The 11,434-nt window shown below is 49.9% G+C and overlaps 1 protein-coding gene across 3 annotated transcripts in view; it reads left to right on the top strand.

Moving 5' to 3' along the window:
* The window catches only part of LOC100346166 (developmental pluripotency-associated protein 2), a 65,063-nt gene extending 60,535 nt beyond the window's left edge, over positions 1 to 4,528 (top strand). For all 3 annotated transcript variants that reach the window (XR_011379120.1, XR_007921132.2, XM_002723442.4), the window contains one exon: positions 4,397 to 4,528. The gene's annotated coding sequence lies outside the window, so the exon portion shown is untranslated. The remainder of the gene's footprint in view (positions 1 to 4,396) is intronic.
* Positions 4,529 to 11,434: the final 6,906 nt, after the last annotated feature.

An 11,434-nucleotide genomic window follows, 5' to 3' on the forward strand; every position in this document is an offset into this window, starting at 1 on the left:
GCCAGTATGGGTGCCTGGATAATCAGGTTATTGTCTGGTGCTACATTCTTTTGTTGCTCAGTTCATTCTTGCTTTGGCTATTGGAAGTTCTTTCCATTGGCTATTGCTTTTCTCTGATGTAACTGCATGTTTTTATTTTCTCTGTGCCTCATTTCCTTACAGTAAAGATTATCTTAGCCCACATAATTCCTGTCCCAGTCCTAGTATCTGCCATTTCTTTGAAAATCTCTGGTTCTTATTATGGGAAGATGATATTAAAAACTTACATCTAGGGGCTGGCACTGTGGCATAGTAGGTTAATCCACCGCCTTTGGTGCCAGCATCTCAAATGGGCACCACTTCCAGTCCCAGATGCTCCACTTCTGATCCAACTCCCTGTTAATGTGCTGGGAAATCAGTAGACAATAGCCTAAGTGCTCAGGTCCCTGCACCCATCTGGGAGACTCAAAGAAATTCCTAACTTCAGATTGCTGCAGCTCTGGCTATTGTGGACATTTAGGGAATGAGCCAGCTAATGGAAGGCCTCTCTCACTGTCTCTCACTCTCTCTGTTTGGAATCTGCCTCTCAAATAAATTAAAAAAAAAAAACTTATATCTAGCAGCTGTCTGTGTTCATTGTATCTTGACTCTCATAACTAAGAATACAAGGAAATACTTGTGAATTCTATATTTGCACACCTAATTGCAAATATTTCCATGTGGAGCTGTCTACATATTAAGCTGAATGAGAGTTGATACTGATGTCTGCAATCAATGAACTCTATTCAGTGTGACATGGACCATTCCAGCCTTCCCCCCTTGCTCATCTGCAACTTCTCCCTCAGCATTGAGAAGCCTGGCTCCTACCATCTGTCATTTATTTAATTCATTGGTCTATTATGAATATTGAATTCATTGTTATTCTTCCAGATTGCAAACACAAAATGTGTACAATGTATACATACACACATAGACACAGAAACGTGAGGGTACTTCAAAAAGTTCATAAAAAAGTAGAGTTCAAGGGCCAGCGCTGTGGAGTAGTAGTTGATGTCTCTGCCTGTGGCACTGGCATCCCATATGGGTGCCAGTTCAAGTCCTGGCTGCTCCACTTCTGATCCAGCTCCCTGCTAATAGTCTGGAAAAGCTGCACCCATGACAGACCCAGAAAGCTCTCGGCTCCTGGCTACAGATTGGCCCAGCTCTGGCTTTGTAGCCATTTGGGGAGTGAAACAGTGGATGGAAGACCTCTCTCTCTTTCCTTCTCTCTGTCTTATAATTCTGCCTGTCAAATAAATAATCTTTTTTTTAAAAGATTTTTTTTGACATGCAGAGTAGACCGTGAGAGAGAGAGAGAGAGAGAGACAGAGACAGAGAGAAAGGTCTTCCTTTGCCGTTGGTTCACCCTCCAATGGCCACCGTGGCTGGCGCGCTGCAGCCGGTGCACCGCGCTGATCCGATGGCAGGAGCCAGGTGCTTCTCCTGGTCTCCCGTGGGGTACAGGGCCCAAGCACTTGGGCCATCCTCCACTGCACTCCCTGGCCACAGCAGAGAGCTGGCCTGGAAGAGGGGCAACCGGGACAGAATCCGCCGCCCTGACCGGGACTAGAACCCTGTGTGCCGGTGCCGCAAGGCGGAGGATTAGCCTAGTGAGCCACGGCGCCGGCTCAAATAAATAATCTTTAAAAAAGTAGAGTTAAAAAATAAGTTTATGTTTTTTAAAGATTTATGTATTTGAAGGCTGAGGTAGGGAGGGGGAAAGAAAGAGGGAGACAGAGTATCAGAGACCTCTTATCTGTTGATTTAACCCCATAAAACCAAAACTGCCTGGTCTGGTCTAGGCTGAAGCTAGAAGCCAGGATCTCCATCTGGGTCTCTCACATGGGTGGTGGGAACCCAAGTACTTGAGCCATCTTCTGCTGTCTTCCCAGGAATCTTATCATGGAGCTGGATCAGAAGTGGAGGAGCTAGGACTTAAACCCATGCTCCTGTATCAGATGCTGCCATCTCAGGTGGCTGTTTAATCTGCTGCACCACAATGCTGGCTCTGCTAAGTTTATTTTGGTGCAATAAAAATTTGAAATACAGGGGCCAGAGTTGTGTTGTAGTGGTTGAGCTGCCACCTGTGACACTGGCATCCCATGTGGGCATGGGTTTGAGATCTGACTGCTACACTTCAGATCCATCTCCCTGCTAGTGAGCTTGGAAGGCAACAGAGGATGACCCAGGTGCTTGGGCCCCTGCACCCATGTGGGAGACCTGGAGCAAGCTCTTGGCTTCTGTATTTGGCCTCATCCAGCCATAGGCCATTAGGGCAATGAGCCAGCAGATGGAAGATTCTCTCTCTCTCTCTCTCTGTAACTCTTTCAAATAAATAAACAAACCTGTTTCATAAAAATTTGCAATCCATACATATGGTTTTCAAAATATTTATTTTCCATAAACTTCTAATGAAAAACCATGCTTGCTTTCCAATGTTTTTGCAGCAAAATAAATTATCCTTTAATTCCATCTTCCAGTAACTTTTTGAAGTATCCTCATGTTTGGTCTCTTTCCCCAGTTTTTGGTGTAGTGCTTCTAAAACCTTCACAATGTCCAAAGTGATAGGAGTCCTGGGAGCCTCTTGTCTTCTGATATGTGTTTGGTCTTCTCAGTTATTTCTAAGTCCTTTGATCTCTCCTAGCTGATAGGCAGTCTTTTTTTTTTTTTTTTTTATGAGAACACTTGGATAGCTCTTGGATGCTCTTGGATAGCTTCAGGATGGGGCTGGTTATAAGAAAGACCAAGCCGTGATTAGAGGCCTAGAACTTCCAGTCCCTTCTCTCATCCTCTGGGATGAAAGAGCTGAAGAGGGAGTGAATCATCAGTCTTGCCTGTCTGATGAAGCCCCCATAAGAAGCCCTAAAAGATGTGCTTCAGGGAGCTTCTGTGGTGGTGAACACATGCATGTGCCAAGAGGGTGGGTGGTGCTCCAGCTCCATGGGATGGAAGCCCTGCCCTTGGGACTATTGTGGGCCTCATCCTAGGTGCCTTTAGCTGTGCGTGTGTGTCCTTCACCACACCTTTATAATAACCCATTGTCTTAGTCTTAGTCCTACTGTCACAAAACAGCTGAGTAACTTATAAATGACAGATAATTTTTTGTCCACAATTCTAGCCTCCAGAAAGTCCAAAACCAAGGCTCTGGGAGATGTTAGCCTGGGAGGGCCCATTCTTCATAGTTGGTGCACTTAGCTGTGTCCTCATAATCTGCAGTGAGTTTTCCGTACAATTATAATAGGTTCTTTGTCACATTCCATCACTGGGTATTCTCACATCCCAAATAATTTAAACTGTACCTTGTCTTTCTCTACACATGATCCATCACAAAGAAGTTTTACTTTTATAAAGTCCACAATTTTAATTTTTTACTCTGGGAATTTACTTTTGATGTTGTGTGTTACAAATTATTCAAACTTCAGGGCTGATGTTGTGCAGTGGGTTAGGCCACAGCCTGTGACTCAGGCATCATCTATGTGTGCCTACTGGAGTGCCGGCTGCTGCACTTCTGATGCAGCTCACTGATAATGCACCTAGGAAGGCAGCTGAAGATGTCCCAAATGCTCGTGTTCCTGTCACCCACGTGGGAGACCTGGATGGAGTTGGAGACCCCTGGCTTTGGCCTGGTCTATCTTGGACTGTTATGGCCATTTGGGGAGTGATTCAGTAGATTTTAAATCTCTCTCTCTCTCTAACTCTGCCTTAATAAATAAATAACGTAATTTTGAAAATCCTCCAAGACCATGTAGATTTTCTTCATTTCTTTTTTGTCCTATGATTTTTATACTTTGCATTTGAAACTTTAGCCTGTGAAGTCTTTCAAGTGAATTTCATTTTCTTTTTTAAAAGATTTATTTATTTATTTGAAAGGTAGAGACAAGGAGTAGGCAAGAGAGGGGGGGAGAGATGGAGAGAGAGAGAGAAAGAGAGAGAGGGAGGGAGGGAGAGAGAGAGAGAGAGAGAGAGAGAGAGAGATATCTTCTACCCACTGGTTCTCTTCTCAAATGGCTGCAATGGCTGGGGCTGGGCTAAGTCAAAGCCAGGAACCAGGAGCTTGTTCTGGGTAACCCACAATAGTTTAGGGGTCCAAGTAATTGGGCCATCTTTGGTTGATTTCCCATGTGCCTTAGCAGGGAGCTGGATCATATGTGGAGTAGCCAGGCTTCAAGTTGGCACCCATATGGGATGCTGGTAATTAAGGCAAGAGGCTTAACCTTCTATGTCACAGCACTGGCCCCAAAACTTGTGTTTTCAATTAAGTATTCCTTTACCATTTATGGAAAAGATATGGTATAGTGGACTTCATTTCTGTTTGCATTTCCAAAATTGTGGCATTGACTAGTGTTGAATACAGGGCTAAATTTCTTTCATTGCCTAGGAAAACCAGGAGGAAACACACATCCTGAGTGCCCTGCACCGAGTCCTAGCAGCCTGAGAGAATGCACGAACCCGCCTTTCCTGACTGACTGCAGCCGTTGAGGGTGTGACAAGTCCACCAGGTCCCCAGCAAGGATGAAATCTCAGATCTGCACTCTGCAGTGGTGTGTAAAAAGCTTTCAGTCTCTGGCTTCAATGCTGATGAGCCTTCAGAGTGCTGGACACAGAAAGGGCTGGGGGCGAGGGTGGATTCCACCTAGAGCACAGAACATATATTTCCCAATAAGATATTCACACAGAGGTCACTGAAACTGGTATAAGGTCTGGATGATGACCTCTAATACTGACTTCATGTCCACATGAGGACCTCTAATACTGGTGTGATATCCACAAGGTGTCCTCTGAACTAACTTAATGTTCCTTGCATGACTTGCAGTATTAATCTGTCATGTCGCACTGTGTCATCTAATGACAACCTAATAGTTTGATTGGTTTTGTAGTTGGCTACACTGGACTTGGTGGGCTTAGTGTGTTAAAGTTGGATGCTCTCTGTTTTTCCTGCATGGTGTTGACATGATTGTTTTCTTTTTTTTTTTTTTTTTTTATTTGACAACTAGAGCTGTAGACAGTGAGAGAGAGACAGAGAGAGAAAGGTCTTCCTTCTGTTGGTTCACTCCCCAAGTGGTCGCTACGGCTGGCACTGCGCCAATCTGCAGCCAGAAGCCAGGTACTTCTTCCTGGTCTCCCATGTGGGTGCAGGAGCCCAAGCACTTGGGCCATCCTCCACTGCCCTCTTGGGCCACAGCAGAGAGCTGAACTGGAAGAGGAGCAACTGGGACTAGAACCCGGCACCCATATGGGATGCCGGTGCTGCAGGTGGAGGATTAATCAAGTGAGCCATGGCGCCAGCCCCGACATGCTTGTTTTCAAAAGCAATTTGCTTCTCAAATCTACAGGGAGGGTGGAACAGTGATGAATGGATGTTCTTACTGCAATTGCCATTGTTTCTTTAGAAGATTTTTGCCTTGTAACAGATGTGCATTCCCATATCCCTGTTTTCTTTGTTTTTAAAGATTTAATTATTTATTGATTTGAAAGGCAGAGCTACAGAGAGGTAGAGAGCAATAGATAGATAGATAGATGAGAGAGAGGGAGAGAGAGAGAGAGAGAGAGAGAGAGAGAGATGTCTTCCATCTGCTGGTTCACTCCCCAGATGGCCACAATAGCTGTGAGCTATGGCACCAGCCCCTTCTTTTGTTTTTAAGATGTATTTATTTGAGGCAGAGTTTCAGATCTAGGGAAGAGAGAGAGAGAGAGAGAGAGAGAGAGAGAGAGAGAGAGAGATCTTTCATCCACTGATTCACTCCCAGTAGCTGCAACAGCCAGGACTGAACCAGGAGCCAGAAGCTTCTTTCTGTCTGGTCTCCCATGTGGGTGCAGAGCCCAAGCACTCAGGCCATCTTCTGCTGCTTTTCCCAGGCCATTGGCAGGGAGCTGGACTGGAAGTGGAGCAGCTGGGACTCCAGCAGGCGGCTCTATGGGATGCTGGTGATACTAGCTGTGACTCGACCCACTAAGGCACAGTGCGGCCCCCCTTCTTCAGTCTTATGTCCCTATCTAGGATTCTAAACCGTTCGCTGGCATCTTTGCTGGGAATGTGATTGGGATTCCATTGAATCTGCAGGTCAAATGAGAAGGGACTGTTGTGTCTTAAGAGTAATAGCTCTTCTGCTCCTGCCTGGGGAGTATCTCTGTGCTTATTTACATTCTTTCTTTTTATCTATCGACTTATTTATGTATCTATTTATTTAAAAGGCAGAGTTACAGAGAGACAGGGGTCTTCCATCCACTGCTTCACCGCCCCTAGTGGCCTCAGCAGCTGGAGCCGGGCCACACTGAAGCCAGCAGTCTGGAGCTCTGCCTGCCAGGACACAATCCCAGCCCCTGTGAGTAATTTTTTTTCAAGACTTAGTTTATGTATTTCAAAGGCAGAGTTCCACAGAGAGAAAGGGAAAGGCAGAGAGAGAGGTCTTCCATCCACGGGTTCACTCCCCAAGTGGTCACAAAAGCTGGGGCTGGGCCAGGCCAACACCAGGAGTAGGGAGCTTTTCCATGTCTCCCCTGTGGGTGCAGGGCACCAGGCACTTAGGCCACCTTTGCTGCTTTCCCAGGTGCATCAGCAGGGAGCTGGATCAAAAGTGCCTCAGCTGGGACTTGAACTGGTGCCCATATGGGATGCTGCTACTACAGGTGGTGGCTTTAGCCACTACACACAACACTGGCCCCAATGAATAGGCATATTTACTTGGCAATTGCCCGTGTCTTCTAGGTATCCGGCTTCATGCAGTGAGGTTTGCTTTTCTGACATTTTTCACAGTGGGAGTGGGCTTACAGGTTTTGGGGAAGGAGATCACAACAGTAATTTATTGCCCATGGTTCTGGACAGTAGACACTCGAAGTTGAAGGCGCTGGAGACCTTTCTGGTGCAGACCTGCTCTTCACTGATGGGTCTGCAGCTGTGACGTTGAATGGCAGGACGGTGAAACGGGCTCCCTAAGATGCTTCACCTCCCTTCACCTCGCCTCGCCCTGCCCCTCCTCCTCTTCTTTCTTTTTCTTTTCCTCCCTCCCTCCTTCCCTCCTCTCCTTATCTCTCTCTCTCTCTCTTTCTTGAGCTACAGTGACAGAGAGAGAGACATCTTCCATCTGCTGCTTCATTCCCCAAATGGCGACAATGGTGGGGTGGGGCCAAGCTGAAGCCGGGAGCCTGGAACTCCTGCTGTGTCTTTCATGTGCGAGGCAGGAGTGCAAGACTCTGGCTACCACCCAAGGCTTTCCCAGGCACATCAGCGGGGAACTGGATTGGGAGTGCAGTAGCCTTGATCTAACCAGCGTCCATAGGGAATGCCGGCATTGCAGGCAGCCACTTAAGCCGCTGTGCCGCAATGCCTGACCCCCGAAGCCACTGTTGACCCTGTGAAGAAGGACGGTGCACTGCTCATGTACATTCCATTTTTCTTTTGGCCTGTGGATTCCACACAAGCGCCATCTCCCACCACGTGTCATGAGTGTCCACGCATCTGTGACAGATGCCCTGTCATGCTCTGCACTCCATACTCTAGGGCTCCAACGTTCTGAGTATAATGGGGGGGTGCCCACGGGGAGCTCTGGGAGATGGGGTCTGAGGATAGATGCCCCAGTGCCTTCATGGAAACACGGTCCTCTGACACGCAGTGCCGGGGGAGATCACTGGGAGATGGAGTCCTTTGAAACTTGTCACTGGCTGGGCTCTTGGAGGTAGAGTCTGAGGACAGCACATGCAAGGTGTTCTGGAAGAAGTGGTCCTCAGATGTGAGCAACCTGTTAGCACCTCTAGGAGACAGAATCTGAGGCTGGTGCTCACAGGACCCTGGGAAATAGAGTCTGAGATGAGTGCCCGTGAGGTGTTCTGGGAGATGCGGTTCTCAGACATACAGTGCACATGAGGACCACTGGGAGATGGAATCTGAAACCAGAAACCACAGTGCGATCTGGGAAACATGGTCCTCCAACATAAAATGCCCACGGAGAACTCTGGGATATGGGGTCTGAAGCAGGAAACCACAGTGGGACCTGGGAGACACATTTCTCTGACACATGACGACCACGGGTACCACTGGGAGATGGAGTCCTCTGAGGCTTGTCATTCGCTGGGCTCTGTTAGTTGGAGACAGGGGAGTGCCTGCGGGACTTTGGCAAAGGGGCATCAAAGGAGTACCTTCTCAGGGGACTCTTGCAGCTGGGGTCCTCAAAGAGGGCACCCCAGAATGACTCTTTGTGAGATGGGATCTGAGGAAGCTGGACACCCTCGGGCCTCTGCAGAATGGAGACTGAGGCGGGCGCTCTCAGGACCCTGGGAAATGGAGTCTGAGATGGGCACCCGTGCGGTCCTCCTAGGTATGATGCCCCTGGGGACCCCTGGGAGATGGAGTCTGAAGCAGGAGAGCACAGTGCCGTCTGGGAGACGCATTCCTCTGATGTATGATGCCGCGGAGGACCCCTGGGAGATGGAGTTCTCTGAGACTTGTCGCTCTCTGGACTCTGGTAGTTGGAGTCAGGAGGGCGCCTGCGGGTCCGCGGGGCTTTCCCAGATGGGCTTCTGAGGGGAACTTGTTCAGAGGCCTCTTGGAGCTGGGGTCCTCAAAGAGGGTACCCCGCAGAGCCCTCTGTGAGACGGGGTCCGAGGAAGCTGGACACCCACGGGCCTGCAGTGGGTGGAGACTGAGGCGGGTGCCCTCAGGACCCTGGGAAATAGAGGCTGAGATGAGCGCCCGTGCGGTCCTCTGACGTATGATGCCCCCGAGAACCCTTTGGAGATGGAGTCCTCTGAGGCTTGTCGCTCGTTGGGCTCTGGTAGTTGGAGTCAGGGGGGCGCTTTGGGACTTTGGCAGATGGGCATCAGAGGAGTACCTGCCCAGGGTACTTTTGGAGCTGGACTCCTCAAGAGGGCACTCCAGAAGGACCCTCGGTGAGACGGGGTCCGAGGAAGCTGGACACCCACAGGCCTCTAGGGGATGGAGACTGAGGTGGGTGCTCTCAGGACCCTGGGAAATAGAGTCTGAGATCAGTGCCCGTGCAGTCCTCTGACATATGATGCCCCCGGGGACCCCTGGGAGATGGAGTCTGAAGCGGGAGAGCACAGTGCAGTCTGGGAGATGCATTCTTCTGACGTACATGCCCATGGGTACACTGGGAGATGGAGTCCTCTGAGACTAGTCACTCCCTGGGCTCTGGTAGTTGGAGTCAGGGGGGCGCTTCGGGACTTTGGCAGATGGGCATCAGAGGAGTACCTGCCCAGGGTACTTTTGGAGCTGGACTCCTCAAGAAGGCACTCCAGAAGGACCCTCGGTGAGACGGGGTCCCAGGAAGCTGGACACCCACGGGCCTCTGCGGGATGGAGTCTGAGGGTGCTCACAGGACCCTGGGAAATAGAGGCTGAGATGAACACCCGCGCGTTCCTCTGATGTATGATGCCCCCGGGGACCCCTGGGAGATGGAGACTGAAGCAGGAGAGCACAGTGCCGTCTGGGAGACGCATTCCTCTGATGTATGATGCCCCCGAGGACCCCTGGGAGATGGAGTTCTCTGAGACTTGTTGCTCCCTGGACTCTAGTAGTTGGAGTCAAGAGGGCGCCGGCGGGACTTTGGCAGATGGGCATCAGAAAAGTACCTGCCCAGGGTACTTTTGGAACTGGACTCCTCAGGAGGGCAGCCCAGCAGGGCCCTCCGTGAGTCCTAGGAAGCCGGACACCCACGGACCTATGGGAGTTGGTGTATGAGGCGGGAACTCACAGGACCCTGGGAATAGAGTCTGAGATGAGCGCCTGCACGGACCTCTGACGTATGAGGCCCTCGGGGATCCTTGGGAGATGGAGTCTGAAGCGGGGGACCACAGTGCATTCTGGGAGACGCGGTCCTCTGACGTATGAAGCCCCCGAGGACCTCTGGGAATTGGAGTCCTCTGAGGCTTGTCGCTCGCTGGGCTCTGGTAGTTGGAGTCAGGGGGCGGCTGCTTGGCGTTCGCAGATAGGATTCAGAGGGGAACTTGCTCAGGGGACTCTTGGAGCTGGGGTTCTCAAAGAGGGCAGCCCAGCAGGGCCCTCCGTTGACGGAGTCCTAGGAAGCTGGACACCCACGCGCCTCTGGGAGATGGAGTCTGAGGCGGGCACTCACAGGACCCTGGGAATAGAGTCTGAGATGAGCGCCCGCACCGTCCTCTGATGTATGACGCACGTGGGTACCACTGGGAGATGGAGTTCTCTGAGGCTTGTCACTCACTGGACTCTGGTAGTTGGAGTCAGAGAGGTGCCCTTGGGCGTTCGCAGATTGGCATTGGTGGAGTGCCTGCTCAGGGTCTCTGGGAGCTCGGGTCCTGAAAGACCCCCAGAAGGACCCTGTGTGCCTCGGAGTCCTAGGAAGCTGGACACCCATGGGCCTTTAGGGGGTGGAGTCTGAGGCAGGCGCTCACAGGACCCTGCGAAATAGAGGCTGAGATTAGCACCTGCTCGGTCCTCTGACGTTTGATGCCCCCTAGGACCCTTGGGAGATGGAGTCCTCTGAGGCTTGTCACTCGTTCGGCTCTGATAGTTGGAGTCAGGAAGGCGCCTGCTGGCACGTGGGGCTTTTGCAGGAGCATGGATGTGAATCAGAAGTGAGGAGCCAGGACTTAAACCCATGCTCCTGTATGGAATGCTGACATCTCGGATGGCTGTGTGACCTGCTGCATCACAATGCCAGCTCTAGTAAATTTTTTTGGTGCAATAAACATTTGAAATCCGGAGGCTGGCCTTGCAGTGTAGTGGGTTGGGCTGCCACTTATGACACTGGCATCCCATGTTGGCGATGGTTGGAGACCTGATGCTACACTTCAGATCCAGCTCCCTGCTGGTGTGCTTGGGAAGGCCACAGAGGATGGCCTTGGTGCTTGGGCTCCTGTCCCCACATGGGACACCCAGAGCAAGCTCTTGGATTCTGTGTTCAGCTCTGCCCAGCCCTGGGCCATTTGGGCAATGAACCAGCAGATGGAAGATCTCTCTCTCTCTCCCTTCTCTTTCTCTGTAACTCTGCCTTTAATAAATACATATATCTTTTTTGTAAAAATTTGAAATCCATGCATATGCTTTTCAGAATATTTATTTTCCATAAATTTCTAATGAAAAAAAAAAACATGCTTGCTTTCAAATGTTTTTGCAGCAAAATACATTGATCTTTTAATTCCATCTTCCAGTAACTTCTTGAAGTCCTCTCATGTTTGGTCTCTGTCCCCTGTTTTTGGCGTATTGCTTCTAAAACCTTTACAATGTCCTGAGTGATAGGAGCCCTGCAAGCCTCTTGTGTTCTAATATGTGTTTGGTCTTTTCATTTCTTTCTAAGTCTTTGATCTCTCCTGGTTGATAGGAAAAGACTTTTGTTCCGATGAGAACACTTGGATAGCTCTTGGATGCTCTTGGATAGCTTCAGGATGGGGCTGGTTATCAGAAAGACCAAGCTGCAATTAGAGA

The sequence above is a fragment of the Oryctolagus cuniculus genome, chromosome 9 (assembly GCF_964237555.1).
Source record: "Oryctolagus cuniculus chromosome 9, mOryCun1.1, whole genome shotgun sequence".
Taxonomy (NCBI): Eukaryota; Metazoa; Chordata; class Mammalia; order Lagomorpha; family Leporidae; genus Oryctolagus; species Oryctolagus cuniculus.